Below are 20812 nucleotides of genomic sequence, written 5' to 3' on the forward strand. Positions count from 1 at the left end.
TTATAGAGGGCGTCATAGTTCACATACTAAACATCACTCCCAAAGAAGAGAAAAGGATAGAAGGACTCAAGAGGTTAACATTAGCCTCTCATATTTCCATGGAAAAGATAATGCCGAGGCCTACTTAGATTGGGAAATGAAGGTTGAACAACTCTTTGCTTGCCATCATATTAGCGAAGAGAGAAAAGTTCCAATTGCTACCCTTAGCTTTCAAGGGTATGCCCTCTATTGGTGGATTTCCCTTGTTAGGGAACGAAGGATTCATGGGGATCCTCCAGTAGAGTATTAGAATGATCTTAAGAGTGCCTTTAGGAAGAGACACATTCCCTCCTACTATGAGAGGGAGCTTATGGACAAGCTCCAAAGGCTTAGACAAGGGAGTATGAGTGTTGAAGAATATAGACAACAAATGGAACTACTCCTTTTAAGAGCTGGACTTAGGGAGGAGGAAAGAACAAGCATAATATGGAAGCGACAGACAAGGTTGAACTCCTTCCATATAGGGACCTAGATGAGCTAGTCCAAAGAGTGGAGCAACAACTTAAAAGAAAGCCTTCTTCAAAATCTTATGGCTCTCACTCTTATCCAAGGAAGGACCAAGCCCATGGAATTTTAGGGGTTGCACCTTCAAAACCCAAGGAAGATAAGGGTAAGACCATAGAGAAATACACCCCTAAGACTAGTTCCCAAGAAAGGACTAGCAACATTAAATGCTTCAAATGTCTTGGGAGAGGTCACATTGCCTCTCAATGCCCCACAAAGAAAACCATGATCATGAGGGGTCAAGACATTTATAGTAGTCAAGAGGAGACTACTTCTTGCCCTTCCTCTAGTGGAAGTAAAGATGAAGTAAGGAGTGAAAAGTCTAGTGAGGAAGTCTACCCCCATGAAGAAGGTGACCTCTTAATGGTTAGAAGGCTCCTTGGAGGTCAATCTTATGATCTATCTCAATCCCAAAGAGAGAACATCTTTCATACAAGATCCAAAATTTTAGATAAAACTTGTTCTCTCATTGTGGATAGTGGATCTTGTTGCAATTGTTGTAGCACAAGATTAGTTTCCAAGTTGAACCTCACTATCATTCCCCACCCAAAACCTTATAAACTTCAATGGCTCAATGAGCAAGGGGAAATGATAGTTAACCAACAAGTGAAGGTAACTTTCTCCATTGGGACATATAAGGATGAAGTTAATTGTGATATAGTTCCCATGGAGGCAGGACATATTCTTTTAGGAAGGCCGTGGCAATTTGATAGGAAGATCATTTATAATGGCCTAACTAATGAGATTACCCTCACCCATCTTGGCACTAAATTTGTGTTGCATCCTCAAACACCTTCACAGGTGGCCAAAGATCAACTAACTATGAAAGATAAGAGGGATGAGAAAGAAAAATTAGAAAAACAAAAGAAAAAGAAGGATAGTAAGGCCTTGTCTTCAAAGGCCAGGGGGAAGGAAAAAGAGGAAAAGGATTCCTCCAAGAAGATTGTTAAGAAGGAAAATCATTTTGCAACAAAAGGTGATATTAAAAGAGCACTCCTTCTTAAACAATCTTTCTACCTTCTCCTATCAAGGGAAACATCCCTCAGCACTGCCACAATTCCTACATTTGAGACCTTACCCCCAAAGGTCCAAGAACTCTTACATGAATTTGGTGATATATTTCCCAAAGAGATACCCCCTGGGCTACCTCCTTTAAGGGGAATAGAACACCAAATAGATTTAGTCCCAGGAGCAAGCCTTCCTAATAGGCCAGCCTATAGGACTAACCCTCAGGAGACTAAGGAGATAGAGTCTCAGGTTAAAGAATTGTTGGAGAAGGGCTGGGTCCAAGAGAGCCTAAGCCCATGTGTTGTGCCAGTGTTGTTGGTGCCCAAAAAGGATGGTACGTGGAGAATGTGTACAGATTGCAGGGCCATCAACAACATCACTGTAAAGTATAGGCACCTCATTCCTAGACTTGATGAGTTGCTTGATGAGTTGCATGGTGCCAATATCTTTTCAAAAATTGATCTTAAAAGTGGTTATCACCAAATCAGGATGAAAAAGGGTGATGAGTGGAAAACCGCTTTCAAGACCAAGTTTGGTTTGTATGAATGGCTAGTGATGCCTTTTGGGCTCACTAACACACCAAGCACCTTTATGAGGCTTATGCATCATGTCTTAATGGATTTCATAGGTAGATTTGTAGTTGTTTATTTTGATGATATTTTAGTGTACAGTAGGAGCCTAGATGATCACTTAGGACATCTCAGGCAAGTTCTTTCAGTCCTTAGGAAAAACACCCTCTATGCAAATATAGAGAAGTGTACCTTTTGTGTAGATAATATAGTCTTCTTAGGTTTTGTAGTTGGTAGAAATGGGGTCCAAGTGGACCCTGAGAAAATCAAGGCCATCCAAGAATGGCCCACCCCAAAAAGTGTGGGAGATATTAGGAGCTTCCATGGGTTAGCAAGCTTCTATAGAAGGTTCGTTCCTAATTTCTCTACAATTGCATCACCTCTCAATGAGCTGGTGAAGAAGAATGTGGCATTTACCTGGGGTGAAAAACAACAACAAGCCTTTGCTTTGCTCAAAGAAAAGCTTACTAAGGCACCTGTTCTAGCTCTTCCTGACTTTTCTAAAACTTTTGAGCTAGAATGTGATGCTTCTGTAGTGGGAGTGGGAGTTGGAGTTGTATTGTTACAAGGTGGGCACCCTATTTCTTATTTTAGTGAAAAACTTCATAGTGCCACCCTTAACTACCCCACCTATGATAAAGAGCTTTATGCCTTAATAAGAGCCCTCCAAACTTGGGAACATTACCTTGTTTCTAAGGAATTTGTCATTCATAGTGATCATCAATCACTTAAGTACATTAGAGGGCAAAGCAAGTTAAACAAGAGGCATGCAAAATGGGTAGAGTACCTAGAGAAATTTCCATATGTTATCAAATACAAAAAGGGAAAAACAAATGTGGTAGCTGATGCCCTCTCTAGGAGACACACATTGTTTTGCTCCCTAGGAGATCAAATTTAAGGATTTGATAATATTAGGGACCTGTATGCTTTAGATGACCATTTCTCTCCCATTTACGAGAGTTGTGGGAAAAAGGCCCAAGATGGATTCTATTTGGCTGAGGGATATTTGTTCAAAGAGGGAAAGCTTTGCATACCCCAAGGATCCATTAGGAAATTACTTGTGAAAGAGAGCCATGAGGGTGGGCTCATGGGCCACTTTGGGATAGACAAGGCCCTTGTCTTACTCAAAGAAAAGTTTTATTGGCCCCATATGAAGAAAGATGTCCATAAGCATTGCACTAGATGTGTGGCTTGTTTACAAGCCAAGTCTAGGGTGATGCCTCATGGGCTATACACACCCTTACCCATCCCATCTGCACCTTGGGTAGACATTAGTATGGACTTTGTCCTTGGACTTCCTAGAACCCAAAGAGGTGTAGACTATATCTTTGTGGTGGTGGATAGGTTTAGCAAGATGGCACACTTTATACCATGCCACAAGGTGGATGATGCTTCCCATATCTCAAAACTCTTTTTTAGGGAAGTTGCGAGACTCCATGGTTTGCCTAGGACCATTGTGTCAGATACAGATGCTAAGTTCCTTAGGCACTTTTGGAAAACCCTATGGGTTAAGCTAGGAACTAAACTTCTTTTCTCTACCACTTGTCATCCATAAACTGATGGGCAAACAGAGGTAGTGAATAGGTCTTTATCCACCCTTTTAAGGATTCTTCTGAAAGGCAACCATAAGTCTTGGAATGAGTATCTTCCTCATGTAGAATTTGCCTACAACAGGGGGGTTCATAGAACCACCAAGTAGTCCCCTTTTGAGGTTGTCTATGGGTTCAATCCCCTAACACCGTTAGACCTCATTCCCCTCCCACTGGACACTTCTTTTATACATAAAGAAGGGGAATCTAGGTCAGAGTTTGTAAAGAAGTTGCATGAGAGGGTTAAGAACCAAATAGAGAACCAAACAAAGGTGTATTCAACTAAAGGCAATAGAGGAAGAAAAGAGCTAGTTCTTAATAAGGGTGACTGGGTTTGGCTCCATCTTAGGAAGGATAGATTCCCTACTAAAAGAAAATCCAAGCTTAGCCCTAGAGGGGATGGACCTTTTCAGGTTTTGGAGAGGATCAATAACAATGCCTATAGGTTGGACCTCCCAGAAGAGTATGGAGTCAGCCACTTTTAACATTTCTGATTTAATTCCTTTTGTAGGTGGAGCTGATATTGAGGAGGAGGAACTAACAGATTTGAGGTCAAATCCTTTTCAAGGGGAAGGGGATGATGCAATCCTCCTTAGGAAGGGACCAGCCACTAGAGCCATGAGCAAGAGGCTCCAAGAGGATTGGGCTAGAGCTGTTGAAGAAGGCCCTAGGGTTCTCATTAACCTTAAGGTAGATTTCTGAGCCCATGGGCCAAGTTTGGGTCCAATTCTCTTTGTACATATTAGACTAGGATGTCATTATATTTGATCCTTGTATGTAGGGCTCCATATTGTAGGTAGGGTACCCTAGAAATATAGGATTTTTTAGCCCTTGTATTTTAGGGCACCTAGACTAGTTTTGTATTAGGGGTAGTTTTGTAATTTCACATGCACTAAGTGAATATTTGATGTGTGTGGTTGGAAATAAATTTAATTGAATTGGTAGAAGCCCAATCCAATTAAATTTTAGAGGGGGAGGTGAGCATTTGCTTACTACACCCCATTGCCACATCATATAGTTACACTTTGTGCATGTCCTTCATGCTTTACATGCCTCATGACACCTAAGCACACTTAGTGGAGAATCTTGGAATTGATCTTGGGTTAGTGGGTTGAACCATAACTAAAATTCACTAATCATAATTAGTGAAATTTTGGCTCCAAAGTTTGGCTCCACAAATTCAATTTCAAATTCAAGTGAAATTTGAATTGAAATTCATATTTCCCTCCAATTTTGTGTGACACTTAGGCTATAAATAGAGGTCATGTGTGTGCATTTTTTTTAACTTTGATCATTTGAATATTAACTTCAGATTTCATAGCTCTTTTAGAGCACAAAATTTCATGCTCTTCTCTCCCTCTCCCTTCATTCATCACCTTCTTCCTCCAGGCTCTTATCCATGGCCTCCTATGGTGGTGAGCTTCTTCTAGACTCATCTTCTCCTTGAAGTGGCATCTCCTCTCTCTCTTCCTTCTCCATTCCACTACCATTTATCTTCCAAGAAGCAAAGGAATCCATTGATGAAGAAGATCCTAGGCCTACAAGCTCCAATGGAGCTTACATCATAGATTCACCAAACAACGCACCATTAATTAAGTGAATACATACATATATATATATATATATATATATATATATATATATATATATATATATATATATATATATATATATAGTAACTCAGTACACATCATTCGCATAATGGAAAGTAAATTTGTTCATACATATAATTAAATTTGTGATTTACATCCTCAATTCAATAAAAAGAATTATGATGTAACCAGCTACGGAGGAGTTGATTAACAAAACACCACTCTCTCCCAAAATAATCCCAGCGTCATCACGTCGGCTTGGCGGCTCCACAAAAAATCTCACTTCTCATACTCTGTTGTTGTCATTCTGCTCCCACGAACAAAGGTTTGCGATCATCACAGGTACCAACCACATGGTACAAAAATTGCGAGGGGTGAGTTTATTATAAAAGAAGTTAACACAAAAATCGAATACTAAGCCTATGAAAACTATATCCACAAAAAAGAATTGCACTTTGGAACTTCTGAAAAAGTTTAAAATGGAAGATGCTAAGCCTATGAAAACTCCAATGCATGCTTCCAATCTTTTGAATTAAGACAAATCAGGTAAACCAGTAGATTACAAAATCTATAGAGGTATGATTGGGTCACTTCTATATTTGACTACTAGTAGACTTGATATTATGACTAATGTATGTTTGTGTGTTAGATTTCAGTTTGATCCTCATGAATCACATTTGAAAAATGTGAAAAGGATCTTACATTATCTAGTAGGTAACACTAACCAATGTTTGTTTCATAAGAAAAATCATGATTTCAGGTTAGTAGGATACTATCATTCAGACTATGCAGAAGATAAAGTAGAAAAAAAATAACACAAGTGGATGATGCCATTATATTGGACCTTTTCTAATATCTTGGGAAAGCAAGAAGCAGAACTCCATTGCTCTATCCACAACTGAGGCTGAGTATGTGTCTACTGCAAGCGGTTATTCTCAACTACTATGGGTAGCTGCAAGATTGAAGTACCTGAAACACACTAGAAAGGGGGTTGAATAGTGTGATGGATAAAACTTTGTCTTTTGAAAACTATAAAATGGTTTTCTCAAAAAAAATATTAATGGACAAAAGGTTTCCTCCATGGGGTTTGAAATAAATTTGTTCTTAGAAAACCAATTGACAAAACTTCGATAAGATAGCGTAGAAGTGACTTAAAGAAAAGAACTAGTTATATAGAAGCAGTAATGAAAACACAAAGATTTTATACTAGTTCACCCCAACTCTTGGGCTACATCAAATTATCTTTCAAACCTTGAAGGGTTCCACTAATCAAATCTTTGATTACAACAAAGTATTCTCTATGCCACTTTTGGTTACAGTGAGTATTCCCTAAGCCACTCCTGACACTACACCTAATCTCCCCCTAAGATTAAGACCCAAGTATTCTTTGTCACTAAGTCACTCCTGGCTTTCACAAACAATATATGTTAAATAGAAAAATGTATTCTAATCACTCAATGAGTGTTTACACAATAAGCTTGAATACAATGAAACTTGCTAACTTAGAAAAGCTAAGAATTGTTGGATCAAGTGGCCTCAGAATAATTAAGAAGGGGGGGGGGTTGAATTAATTATTAATGAACCTTTACTAATTAAAATTTACCCTTCTTAGGCTTTTACTATGTAGTTAAGAAAGTAAAGAACGAAAATATAAACTTAACCAAAAGTAAAAGTGGTAATTAAAGTGCACAGCGGAAATTAAAAGAGTAAGGAAGAAGAAGACAAACACACAAGAGTTTTATATTGGTTCGGCAACAACCCGTGCCTACATCCAGAACCCAAGCGACCTGCGGTCCTTGAGATTTCTTTTCAACCTTGTAAATTCCATTACAAGCAAAGATCCACAAGGGATGTACCCTCCCTTGTTCTCTTTGAACAACCTAGTGGATGTACCCTCCACTAGAACTGATCCACAAGAGATGTACCCTCTCTTGTTTTCAGTCACAACAACCCAAGTAGATGTACCCTCTACTTGTACCACAAAGGATGTACCTTCCAATGTGTTAAGACAAAGTTCTCAGGCGGTTAGTCCTTTGAAACTTTGTGAATGGAGAAACAAAAGAATTATCAGGCGGTTAGTCCTTTGAAATCTTTTGTGTATAGGAAAGGGAAGAATCAAAAGAATTCTCAGACTGTGTCGTTTTGAATTATTTGACAAGGGAGAAGGGAGACACAAAAGAATTCAGGCGGTTAGTCCTTTGTTCTTTTGGAAAAAGGAGAAGAGAGACACAAAAAGAATTCAGGCAATTAGTCATTGGCGAATTCTTTTTGGCAAAGGGAGAAGGGAATGAAAAAGATGAATAGCACAAGTTTTTGGACAAAGAACTTTTCTTGGAAGAGAAAGTTTTGAACAAAAACTTTTAGAAAGATGAAGAGAAAATGAAATAGAAAAAATCTGTTGAAAGAGATGAAAGAAAATATTGAAAGATATTGATTGAAAGAGATGAGTAAGATCAATGAATGAATGTTTCATGCCAAGGTCACATATTTATAATTTCTTGATGACTCAAGTCAAAACTTGTAACTCTTGGCAATTCCTTTAAAACTAATTACTTAAAAAGTTATGACTTTTGAAAGAATCTTCATAAACAAGTCACTTGAAGAATTGTGACTTTTAGAAATGAATTTTTCGAAAACAGTCACTGGTAATCGGTTACCATTAGGGTGTAATCGATTACACATCAACATATGTGACTCTTCATTTTGAATTTTGAAAATCTTAACGTTTTAAAACACTGGTAATCAATTATATGTTTATGGTAATCGATTACAACTTTGTAAATCAGTTTGAAAAACAATGCTAGCTACTGGTAATCGATTACTACCTTCTGGTAATTGATTACCAAAGAGTAAAACTCTTTGGTAAAAGATTTTGTGAAAACTTCATGTGCTACTCAATGTTTTGAAAAACTTTTTAATACTTATCTTGATTGATTCTTCTCTTGATTCTTGAATCTTGATCTTGATTATTCTTGAATCTTGATTCTTGAAACTTGATTCCTGAAAACTTCATTCTTGACTCTTTGGAATTTGCTTGACTCTTGATTCTTTGGCATCATCATAATAACCTTTGAAGGCATTGCTTCCACAAGATTCACTCAATTTTATCAAGTTTCCTTCGTCCAGTGGACTGACAACATTACAACACTTGTTCATTTTATCTTAGAATATTCTCTTATTTTTCGACAACCATAACAAAAACATCTTCAAGCTTTATATAGACTTCAAAGGTTCGATCCGTTGAGAGATCCTAGCTAGCTGTTGTCTAATAGCTTTGGCACTTGACATGAGGTCGTTATTGTGCAAAGAGAGAGAGATAGTGGGGACCATAAATGCTTTCTGCAGCATATATTTAGAGCTGACATTCAGCATATAGATTGAAAGAAATGTTAACAACATAAGACAAAAGGAATTAAGAATATCAAGACAAGACAATTTAAATCTTCCCTTTTGTGCGCTATAGCACGAGTTTCTTATTGAGCATGTGAGTGTTACTTTCTTGTGATTATTTTTTAGTTCTCGAAGATCGAGTAATTGTTCCAATTCTTTTGCATTGTGAGCCAAATGCAAAAGCACTTGTCTTCTCAGGCTGGACGCAGAAGCAGTATTGTCCAGTGATTGATACTTTGTTTGTCGTCCAAAACCTTTTTGTTCATGCTTTTCTGCTTGTATCTCATAGAGATAAAATAATCTGTAACTTGAGCATGAAAGGTTAGTACATAAAATTTATACTTTGGTAACATTAAAACCTTAGGGATGTAATTGCTTGATATAGTCCAATGAGGCTTGGACGCAGCTAGAGTCAACAAAGATTACTCTAGTTTTGAAAACAATATCCAGTGTATTGTGACAACACTAGTGCAACCAACCTATATAAAAATTGCATACAACATTTAAAGGCTAAGCATATTGAGATAAGATATCATTTCATTCATGATTATGTGCAAAAAGATGTTTTTGGTATCTTCACTAAGCCTTTGCTTGAAAAATGGTTCGTCTATATAAGGGAACATTTAAATATGACTAGTTTATCGGATTAAAGAGATTTCTTTTTAGACGATAGCATCATCTTACTTTATTTTCATTAATCAGTTGGGACTAATGTTTGTTGAAGTGTATAGACAGAAGGAGGGACGTGTTCAAAAAGACAAAAACATTTCAGTTTTTATTGAGAAATGTGCGTCATAATTTTTGCCATGATTGAAAAATAGTTTTCGAAAAAATTTTAATGAGATTTGAGTCGTTACATCAATCTCTCTCTCTCTCTCTCTCTCTCTCTCTCTCCTTCTTTTTAAAAAAATTATAAAAGATAAATGTGCACTTAAAGAAGTGGAAACTTAAAGCTTGTTGAAGAGGCAACTCAAACCTTTCCTAAAGATTGGTTCATCCCTGGAAATTGGATAAACTTCCAAAGCATGAAGGAAGAAGGGTTTGACATGAAGGGACTATTTGACAGGGTGGGTTAGACACCTTTTCTTGAGAAGTTCAGCACCTAGAACTATGGCTCATACGCTTTCTTCTAGGGAACTGTCAAGTAGGATGGAGTCAGCATCAAAGGAGCTATTGATGGTACTCAAGTGGTGATCTCTCCAACCACCATTGTTGTTGTGTCTGAATATTCTCTGGATGGTATGACCATGAGTAAGGACTAGGAGAAAGAGATAACCCAAGAGACCGTAGATATGTTGCTTTACAAAAAGCCTCGCCTTGACGAAGGTGATAAGAAGGTTCTAATGCAATCCTACCCCCTAAAGGCATTGGATAGAAGACTCCAAGACAATTGCACCAAAGATGCAAGAGAAGGCCCTAGGGTTCTCATGAGCCTTAGGGTAGATTTCGGGCCTATGGGCTAAGTATGAGCCCACTTATCTTTGTACATATTAAATTAAGGTTTCATTATTTTTGGGCCTTGTATTTAGGGCTCCATAATGTAGGTAGGGTACCCGAGAAATGTAAGATTTTTCAGCCATTGTATTTTTGGGCACCTAGACTAGTTTTTGTATTAGGGGTAGTTTTGTAATTTCATATGCATTAAGTGAATATTTGATGTGTGTGTTTGGAAATAAATTTAGTTGAATTGGGAGAAGCCCAATCCATGTGGAGCATGTAGGCCTTGGATCTTCTTCATCAATGGAGTCCTTTGCTTCTTGAAGATCAATGGCAGCAGAAAGGAGATGGAAGAAAGATGATTGGAGACGCCACTTCAAGGAGAAGATGAGTCAAGAAGAAGCTCACCACCATAGGAAGCCATGGATAAGAGCTTGAAGGTAGGAGAAGATGAGTGGAGGGAGAGGGAGAGAAGGAGCACGAAATTTCGTGCCTCAAATGAGGTCTGAACTTTGAAGTGTAATTCTCAAATGATCAAAGTTGAAAAAAATGCACACACATGGCCTCTATTTATCGCCTAAGTGTCACAAAATTGGAGGGAAAATTGAATTTCTATTCAAATTTCACTTGAATTGGAAATTGAATTTGTGGAGCTAAAATTTCACTAATTGATTAATGAATTTTAGCTATGGTTCAGCCCACTAATCCAAGATCAAGTCCAAGATTCTCCACTAAGTGTGCTTAGGTGTCATGAGGCATGTAAAGCATGAAGGACATCACAAAGTGTGAGTATATGATGTGGCAATGGGGTGTAGCAAGCAAATTCTCACCTCCTCCTCTAAAATTTAATTGGATTGGGCTTCTCCCAATTCAATTAAATTTATTTCCCAACACACATCAAATATTTACTTAATGCATGTGAAATTACAAAACTACCCCTCATACAAAAACTAGTCTAGGTGCCCTAAAATACAAGGGCTGAAAAATCCTACATTTCTAGGGTACCCAACCTACATTATGGAGCCCAAAATACAAGGCCCAAAAATAATGAAACCTTAATCTAATATGTACAAAGATAAGTGGGCTTATACTTAACCCATGGGTCCGAAATCTACCCTAAGGTTCATGAGAACCCTAGGGCCTTCTGTTGCATCTCTGGCCCAATCTTCTTGGAGTTTCTATCCAATGTCATTGGGGGGTAGGATTGCATCAGGTTCTCAACAACTTCTTAAGGACTAGAAACCTGACTTACATGTGCAAGATGATTCATAGCGTGTTCTTCATCATAGTCATGCCAAGAGTAGGATCAAGGGACTATGTTAGTGACAGAGACCATTTTTGCATGTATAAGATCACGATAGGAGAGAAGGTGAATTTTCCTAAGATCATCTTCTTTTAGTGGATGCAGGCGTTTAAAGGCAATTTGAACCCCAAGGTGAAGAAGAACTTTATTCCTTATGGAATGCTCTTTATTCGAATCAGGAGACTAGCTGGAGTGGATGTCTCTTCAAAGGAGCCATCATCTGGAGCCACTTCGCTGAAGAGGGAAACTTTAGTCAAGATGGGAATAACTAAGCATTTCCCATAATATGTGCAAAGTCACATTAAGAAGAAAGTGAAGAAGGAGGTGATTGAGGCTCTGTCATCTTATGTTGATCATACTATTGGAACTCAAGCTAATCCTTTGGATCTTGAGTCTGGAGCTTCTCCTCAACAGATGTAGGGGGGGCAAGCCAAGCCTACCCAGACACAAGCTACCAACCAAAAGAAAAGACCACCCTCCCCATCTTTTGACCCTAAACCACTGAACCTTAGCCAAAACACTTAAAACCCAACTGTCATCTAACCCCAAAAAGATAAAGGGTTCAGACTCTAACTTAGACTATGCACCCAAACCTAAAAAGCCTACCGTTAGAATCAAACCATTCCATACCCAACCATCATGTACACCTGCACCACCCTCTCCTTAACCTGCTCAAACAACACCCAAATTTGCATCACCTCTTCCAGGTAATGCTAAGGTTGTTGTCATTGCCAAGACAACGTTCTCTCATAGACGCTAAGGAGAAGGCAAGAGTTGAAAAGGTCTTGTTGAGGAAGAAGAAGTAGCAAAGCAAGTTGTTGCCCTTGAAGGACAAGCATTAGAGGAAATTCCAAAAGAATCTTTGAAGACCTCGATAGAGGAAGAAGAGCTTAGAAATGTAGCTATAAGTGACTAAGCACCTGAAGAGGTGCTTGAGGTTGTTAAAGCTACTTTTGAAGAGGAACTGCTAAAGGCTAAGTTGGATGAAAGAATCCAATTAGCTTTCAAAATGAGATATTTTCGGTAGCCTTTACTAAAGGAGACGTAGAGCTCCAACTAGCTATAGAGCAAGAAAAGATAGTTGCGGAAGAAAGGGAGGCTCTAGATGCTGCAATGCTCAATTTGTAATTAAAGTATCATTGCAAGGGTTTGATGTTTCTACTAAAAATGATTCCATTGAAACAAACCTTGGGGTTGCACCTCTTCAACCTCGTCCAATCACAACTGAAGATGAAGTTGATGTTGAACCTCTACTTGCTCATCCTATGATGTAAGCATCATTAGAGCTTGTAGGCCTAGGATCTTCTTCATCAATGGATTCATTTTCTTCTTGGAAGATGAATGGAAGTGGAATGGAGAAGGAAGAGAGAGAGGAGACGCCACTTCAAGGAGAAGATGAGTCTAGAAGAAGCTCACCACCATAGGAGGCCATGGATAAGAGCTTGGAGGAAGAAGGAAATGAACGAAGGAAGAGGAAGAGAAGAGCACGAAATTTTGTGCTCTAAAAGAGCTCTGAAATCTGAAGTTTAATTTTCAAATGATCAAAGTTGAAAAAAATGCACACACATGGCTTCTATTTATAGCCTAAGTGTCACACAAAATTGGAGGGAAATTTGAATTTCTATTCAAATTTCACTTGAATTTGTGGAGCCAAATTTTGGATCCAAAATTTCATAATTATGATTAGTGAATTTTAGCTAGGGTTTAGCCCACTAATCCAAGATCAAGTCCAAGATTCTCCACTAAGTGTGCTTAGGTGTCATGAGGCATGTAAAGCAAGAAGGACATGCACAAAGTGTGACTATATGATGTGGCAATGGGGTGTAGCAAGAAAATGCTCACCTCCCCCTCTGAAATTTAATTGGATTGGGCTTCTCCCAATTCAATTAAATTTATTTCCAACCACACACATCAAATATTCACTTAATGCATGTGAAATTACAAAACTACCCCTAATACAAAAACTAGTCTAGGTGCCCTAAAATACAAGGGCTGAAAAATCCTACATTTCTAGGGTACCTTACCTATATTATGCAGCCCTAAATACAAGGCTCAAAAATAATGAAACCTTAATCTAATATGTACAAAGATAAGCTGGCTCATACTTAGCCCATGGGCCCGAAATCTACCCTAAGGTTCATGAGAACCCTAGGGCCTTCTCTTGCATCTCTGGCCCAATCTACTTGGAGTCTTCTATCCAATGCCCTTGCGGGGTAGGATTGCATCATTCCCTCCCCCTTGAAAAGGATTTGACCTCAAATCCCGAGGTTCTTGAAACTCCAGGCTTTTTTCCTCAACACCTGTAAAAAGAACAAAAACATATATATTAGTGGTGTTTGGTATGTTGAAGTAAGGTAAGGTCTGAAAACCCATTTCCTGGGCATCTTCCCATGAAGGAACATGGTTCCTCACCAACTCAATGAGTGGTGTTACAAGTATAATAAAATATGGGACAAACCTTTTGTAAAAGTTTGTTAAGTCATGAAAGCCCCAAATTTTTCTTATACTTAGTGGAGTGGGCCACTCAGGAATGACCTTTATTCTCTTAGGGTTTATGGGAACCCCTTGATCACTATTTAAAAAATTAAGAAAAGTAATTGATGTGCCATTATTTTCTCCTATTTCTTAAACCTTTGTGCACCATTTTAATTACTGATTAGTCTTAATTGTCAAATTAATTAGGCAGTTTTATTATTTGGGCTCATTCAGCTAATTTGATGTTTTTAATCTAATTTCAGGAATTAATGAAGCATTGAGCTTAATCCGGATTTTGGTTGTGGACTTAAAGAGGGCAAATAAAGCAACGTTTACCTTAGTTAATTTCTAATTAGGAGATTGCAATTTTATTTTTTATGATGTTCAGTGTTTATTTCGTTTTGGGCCAGAATAATGTAATAGGGCCCAGTGACTCTGAGTGACCCTTATAAATAGAAGCCTTGGGATTCGTGTAAGGGGGATTCTATAATTCAAAGCATAGTTTTAGGGTTTTACATTTTGAGCTTAATGTTACTGTTCACGTGAATGCATTTTCCATTTTTCTGCTTCTTATTGCAATTTCGTTTCTTGTTCCTTCTTCTGCTTTCATTTACGTTTTATGCCTTTAGCTTCATTTAGGTTTCTGCTTCTAGTTTCATTTACGTTTTCTGCTTTTGTTGAAATTATGGAAGGCTAAATTTATGATGTTGTTTCCTTTTGAGGACAAAGCTTAACTCTCTTCGAGGTTTTGTTTATAATGTAGGTTCCTAGCAATTTTCCCTTCACCAATTAACTCACATTCGTTAATGTTAATCTATGCACGCTTCGTGTTCGATTAATTGCCTCTGTGCTTAACTTACGTTCATGCTTAATGAACAAAGGGCTAATTGGTGTATGTGTTGCCTAATCACGTATTGACAACCCTAAGTTGATTTTTGCTTAGTCAATTAACATAGGGTTGGATTAAGTGGTTAACTGTTATGGACGAATTCTTCATAACCTAGGACAAGAGAATGGCTTCTGAATTAGAGGAAACAACACGTTTTTAATACTATTAATTTCGTATTCCAGTTCGCTTGTTCTTTAATTCACAAAACAAACAACCCCCCCCCCCCCTCAATTGTTACTATTATAACGAAGCATATTATGAACATTTGGTTAGTCATTGCTCGTTGGGAAACGACCTAGGATCACTTCATAGTTACTGCATTTTAATGTTTATTTGATTCGGGTACGGCCTCGATCAGTAATACAATAAAACATACCTTTTTCTGTATTTTCATGTTGATTATTCCTACCAAAAAGTATGACAAACCTAAGGTGTCCCATATGAGTACCTAAGTTTGTATTGAAACTAAAAATAAGAAGAAACCTACCTAATGAGTCCTATGTACACAAATCATGAAGATGTTGGGTGCACGAGTGATTTTACAAAAGAGGGTTGCACCACTCAAAACATTCATCATACCACCTATTTTAGAAATTTGGTGCCTAATAATACCTATTTTGGACACCAACAAAGCACAAGGATTTAAGCTCTTGCAAACCAAACCCTCATTCAACAACTCCTTTACTTGAGGAATAAACTCAAGCCTAAGAGGTGTGGCAATGCTAACAAGTGTCTTTTTACAAAGGAGAAAATGTGGAGGTTGTCTAAGAGGGGAAATTTCTTTAATATTTGTCTTTATTTCAAAATATCTTTCCTTCTTAGTTAACCTCTTGGAGGAGACACTTACCTCTTTACACTCCTCCTTAACCATTAAAGGTTGTCCTTCTTGGAGGTAGATTTCTTCACTAGATTCTTCCCCTTTTGCTTCTTCACTTTCACTAGAGGAAGGTGAAGTAGTAGCCTCATCTTGGCTACTATAAATGTATTGGCTCCTCATAATCATGGTTTTCTTGGTGGGGCATTGAGAAGTAATGTGTCCTCTTCCAAGACATTTAAAGCACTTTATAGAGCTAGTCTTTTCTTGCATACTAGCCTTAGGGGGTTGTTTTTCTATTGTCTTCCCCTTATCATCTTTGGGCTTAGAAGGTGCTGCCCCTAAGATGCCTAGACCTTGGTCTTTCTTTGGATAAGAATGAGATCCATAAGATTTTAAAGTAGACTTTCTTTTAAGTTTTTGCTCTATCCTTATTTCCCAATCCAAGTAAGCCTCTACATTGTCCTTCCCATGGAAGTATGGGAGGTTAATGTTAGCCTCTTGAGGTTTTCTTTCATTTTCTCTCCTATGGGAGTGAGGTCTAAGATGTGACTTATGCCTTCCTTCATAATAGTCACGAAGTTCTTCACTTAGGCTCTTGCAAGAGTTATGACTACTATAGGAGGCATGTTTTTCTCTTTTCATTTCTTTCATTATTTTTCTTCTTTCTTCCTCTCTTATTTTCTCTCTTTCATCTTGACTTATTTCTTTCACTCTTTTTTTTTCCTTTTTCTTTTCTCTCTTGTCTTTCTTTCCACAACTTAAGGGATCTCAACTCATCTAATATCTTATACAAGGGGTCCTTAGGAGTAGAACCCTCACCATTAACACTAGATGAAGAATGAAGACTCATGTTGGTTCCTAAGTTGTGGTTCTTTCTTGTTGGGGGTTTGAAAACAAAAGGTCAAAGAACCTATGGTTGAAACTAGCCAAAATAAACACTAAAAGAGGTGTGAAAGATAAGGTAAAAACTAATTGGTAAAAGGCAAGCTATCTAGGTGGTTTGACAATGGAACATAAAGGTAATAAGCTCTGAAAGTAAGCAAGAAACTAAAGTGCAAGAAATGCAAACTAGGTGGATCCTAAGAGTGTTTGGATGATCTCATTTAAGGTTCCCAACAAAACACTCACTATCCTAAGGGAAAATTGCCTAAAATTATTACACACAAATGGAAGTGGGGTGACCTATTGGAGGCTCCCAACTTACTTCCAATGAAAGGCCCTTTTGTTACAAAATTTGAAACCAAAGCAAATTGCCAATTACAAAATTACAAAAAAATGTCCTCAATTGTGGTGGCTATTCTCTCTTTGGTGTTTCACTCAATTTGGAGTGATTCTTAGTCCAATAGCTCTTAAGGTGGTTGGCCCCTTGCTTCTTGACCCAAATTCTTCAAGGTCTGACACCAATCCTCCTTTCCAATTCCCTATATGGCAACTCACAAGCAAGGAAACAAAGAGACAATCAATAACCAATGACAAAAAAAATGAAATGAAAGCTAAACCAATAGATATTTAACAAGACAAATTTTCAAGGATTATTCAACAATTAAAGCAATAAAAAACACACAAAAGCAAGATAGGACTCAAAGAGAAACCTAGAATGGCTTTAGGGTAGACTAGAAAAACTAAAAAACAAAAAGATTCAAGAAACCTCTAGTTTTGACACTTTTTTTTTCACACTAATTTTCAATTGAAATTTCAGAACTAGGATTGGTATAAAATAGGCACTAATTATAGAACAAATTTTGAGCCAAAACAACAAGCACACTTCCCTTTCACTTTTTTTTCCTGGACACTTATTTTTCAGCCAACTTGTGTGATTTTTATTATTTTTTCCTTTAATCCAAATTGCTTGGTTTTTTATTCATAATTTGTTTCCAGATGTCTAGAAAATTCAGTAAAAATTTCAGCTCAAAAAACATAGTGACCAATTCCTAGTAATTTATACAAGTTTGTATGTTCAAGTTGTCAGCACCAGCGATTTCAACCTAGAAATCAAGAGTAGTGTTTATGTTGCTTAAGGCTTGGATAGTTACAATTTGTGTTTGCTTATGCTCAATTATCTTGAATAACACAATTAAAGAGAGCTTAAGACTTATTTTGATTCACAAATCCAGCCACAACTCAGCACCACAACTCAACTTCATTATAGGCATCATGTAGGAAACTTAGAAAACAAAAAAAAAAAGAGTTCAACAACAAGACTACATCTAGGAATTGATTTAGAACATGTTATGAACTAAATAACATGCATGAATTAGACTCAAAATTCAAAAGAAAGGCTAAGAATGACAAGAATACATGAACAAATGTATCTAAAATTCAACACAAACTTAGAACATAATGTGACAATTACTAAGACTAAACATGACTCTAAGACAACATGGATTAAGTGATTTACACTTATATTTTTGTGTTTTTTTTCTAATCAATATTTTGGAATAAAATTTAGATCTAAGGTTCAGCACAAGAATATTATGAATGAAAAGTGATAGAACCTAAAATCAACACAAAAACATGATTCAAGAGTAGATCTACAAAATTTAAACCATAGAAATGCAAGAACAAGTGTAAATCTAAGATTTAATCGGTTTATTTTTTTTGAATCTACTCTAAACAGCACCAAACCACTAGACAATGGAGGATATACATGAAGAATAAGATGAAGAAAAAGGAATTAAAGAGAATTCACCGAACAAAAAGATAGAGGAAGCAAAAGAACATCACCTAGATGAATATGCTCTTGATACCACATGATGTAAGCTCCATTGAAGCTTGTAGGCCTAGGATCTTCTTCATCAATGGATTCATTTGTTTCTTGGAAGATGAATGACAGCGGAATGGAGAAGGAAGAGAGAGAGGAGACGCCACTTCAAGGAGAAGATGAGTCTAGAAGAAGCTCACCACCATAGGAGGCCATGGATAAGAGCTTGGAGGAAGAAGGAGATGAATGAAGGGAGAGGAAGGAAGAGCACGAAATTTTGTGCTCTAAAAGAGCTCTGAAATCTGAAGTTTAATTTTCAAATGATCAAAGTTGAAAAAAATGCACACACATGGCTTCTATTTATAGCCTAAGTGTCACACAAAATTGGAGGGAAATTTGAATTTCTATTCAAATTTCACTTGAATTTGTGGAGCCAAATTTTGGAGCCTCCTAGTCCAAGATCAAGTCCAAGATTCTTCACTAAGTGTGCTTAGGTGTCATGAGGCATGTAAAGCATGAAGGACATGCACAAAGTGTGACTATATGATGTGGTAATGGGGTGTAGCAAGCAAATGCTCACCTCCCCCTCTAAAATTTAATTGGATTGGACTTCTCCCAATTCTATTAAATTTATTTCCAACCACACACATCAAATATTCACTTAATGCATGTGAAATTACAAAACTACCCCTAATACAAAAACTAGTCTAGGTGCCCTAAAATATAAGGGCCGAAAAATTCTACATTTCTAGGGTACCTTACCTATATTATGCAGCCCTAAATACAAGGCCCAAAATTAATGAAACCTTAATCTAATATGTACAAAGATAAGCAGACTCATACTTAGCCCATAGGCCCGAAATCTACCCTAACGTTCATGAGAACCCTAGAGCCTTCTCTTACATCTCTGGCCCAATCTACTTGGAGGCTTCTATGCAATGCCCTTGCGGGGTAGGATTGCACCATCCTATTTCTGAAGCAGTCAATTTGAGAAAAAGTTGAGGGACACTGACCAATCAAACAAGCGTTTAGGTACTAAAAACCGAATTTCGTAAATGTTTAGGGACTAAACTTAATTAACCCTTTTTTTAAATTGTGCATGATTCAATGACGATAAGGTGGTTGTGCATGATTCCAGAAGCTTTTTTTTTTAATTTAAATATTAGAAACAACAATTAAAAGTAATTAAAAGGTGTGCTCTTTAAAAATAGGAATCGTCTACCACTTGTTTAAAATTCATAACACAAATCTAATGTATTTCAAAAGATGAAGAACATACTTTGATTTCAAGTGAAGCAATTATGAGCAGTTACTAGAGGATTAGTATGCAACAATTAGTTGAACTCACTAGAATAAATTGAATCAATGTAAAGTCAATTTCATGAAGTTCCAACCGTCAGTTACCGAGTAGAATATCTAGTTTTTAGTCGAATAGTCCTTGGACTTAATTTTGAACAACACAATCAATCCAATTCAAACTCATGTTATCTTACAATTTATTTTTTTTACAACAAATTTTTTTTTATCCGTAGGAATTGAACACAGGACCAAAAGATTTACAACAATCATACACCTTAAAGATTTACAACAATCATACACCTTGCTTAACCAATTGAATTAGACACCTTGGTAATTCATCTTGTAATTTATCTATACCACTTTTATAGCTTTGTCTTTACTCTTTACTCTTTTTTTTTTTTTGCAAATCTCAATTTCTTCATTTTTTAACCTGCCAGTGTTTATTTTAGTAACTTAGAAACCCATCTCTTGAAAAGCAAATTCTCCTCGGCACCAACTACCAAATCAATTGATCGATTTTGGGATCATGTTGGCTAATTATTTCACGCAACACATTCTATTTGCATTTTTATGTTTTGGATGACCATGCGTTGTATTGGCTCTTTCTTTTGTAGGTATTCTCATTCTAATTAGTGAATTTTATGAGTACGCTCTACAAAACATTCTAGTATCAGTCTAATTTAGGTAGTCTCGAAAGAAATCAGAATCTATAAACATTGAACTAGCCTCATTTCTGAATTTGTAAAATGACCAACTTGATATTCAATGTATCTCTTAGAAGAATCAATTTGGGTTGCTAAAAGGTCTTGGAAAATAAAAGAATATCTAACACTTGGCTGGCCGTTCTAATTTTAATCTTTGAATGATCTTGACGTTCTCGGTCAGGACAAGCAATAGTTCTTATCTGCAACGGACGTGTCGCAAAAAGATTAATCAGGCTCGATATTTTTCCTGAATTCACATTTTTAAAAACGGAACGCAATAATGATGTTTCGTAGGCCATATTTTTCTCCAATATGAATTACGGTGGCTCAATGTCCGTTTGCTGCAAGCATGTAAAAATAATATTGTTGTACATCTATGAACTTGATTAACAACGGTTACACAGTTCTTCAGTTCTTGCCTCTAACTGACGTGAATTTCTTGATCTAGCAAAACCCAAAACAAATGCAGCCTGCATTTATTAAAAGATCATACAAT

The 20812-nt window shown here is 37.1% G+C and overlaps 1 protein-coding gene across 3 annotated transcripts in view; it reads right to left on the bottom strand.

Annotated features, from left to right (window-relative positions):
- Positions 1–20616: 20616 nt before the first annotated feature.
- Positions 20617–20812, bottom strand: part of LOC100813099 (protein FAM91A1) — a 36412-nt gene continuing 36216 nt past the window's right edge. For 2 of the 3 annotated variants that reach the window (XR_420435.4, XR_420437.4), the window contains one exon: positions 20617–20786. The gene's annotated coding sequence lies outside the window, so the exon portion shown is untranslated. The remainder of the gene's footprint in view (positions 20787–20812) is intronic. The other variant, XR_420436.4, reaches the window with a different exon arrangement.

Source organism: Glycine max, chromosome 20, assembly GCF_000004515.6.
Source record: "Glycine max cultivar Williams 82 chromosome 20, Glycine_max_v4.0, whole genome shotgun sequence".
NCBI classification, from domain to species: Eukaryota; Viridiplantae; Streptophyta; class Magnoliopsida; order Fabales; family Fabaceae; genus Glycine; species Glycine max.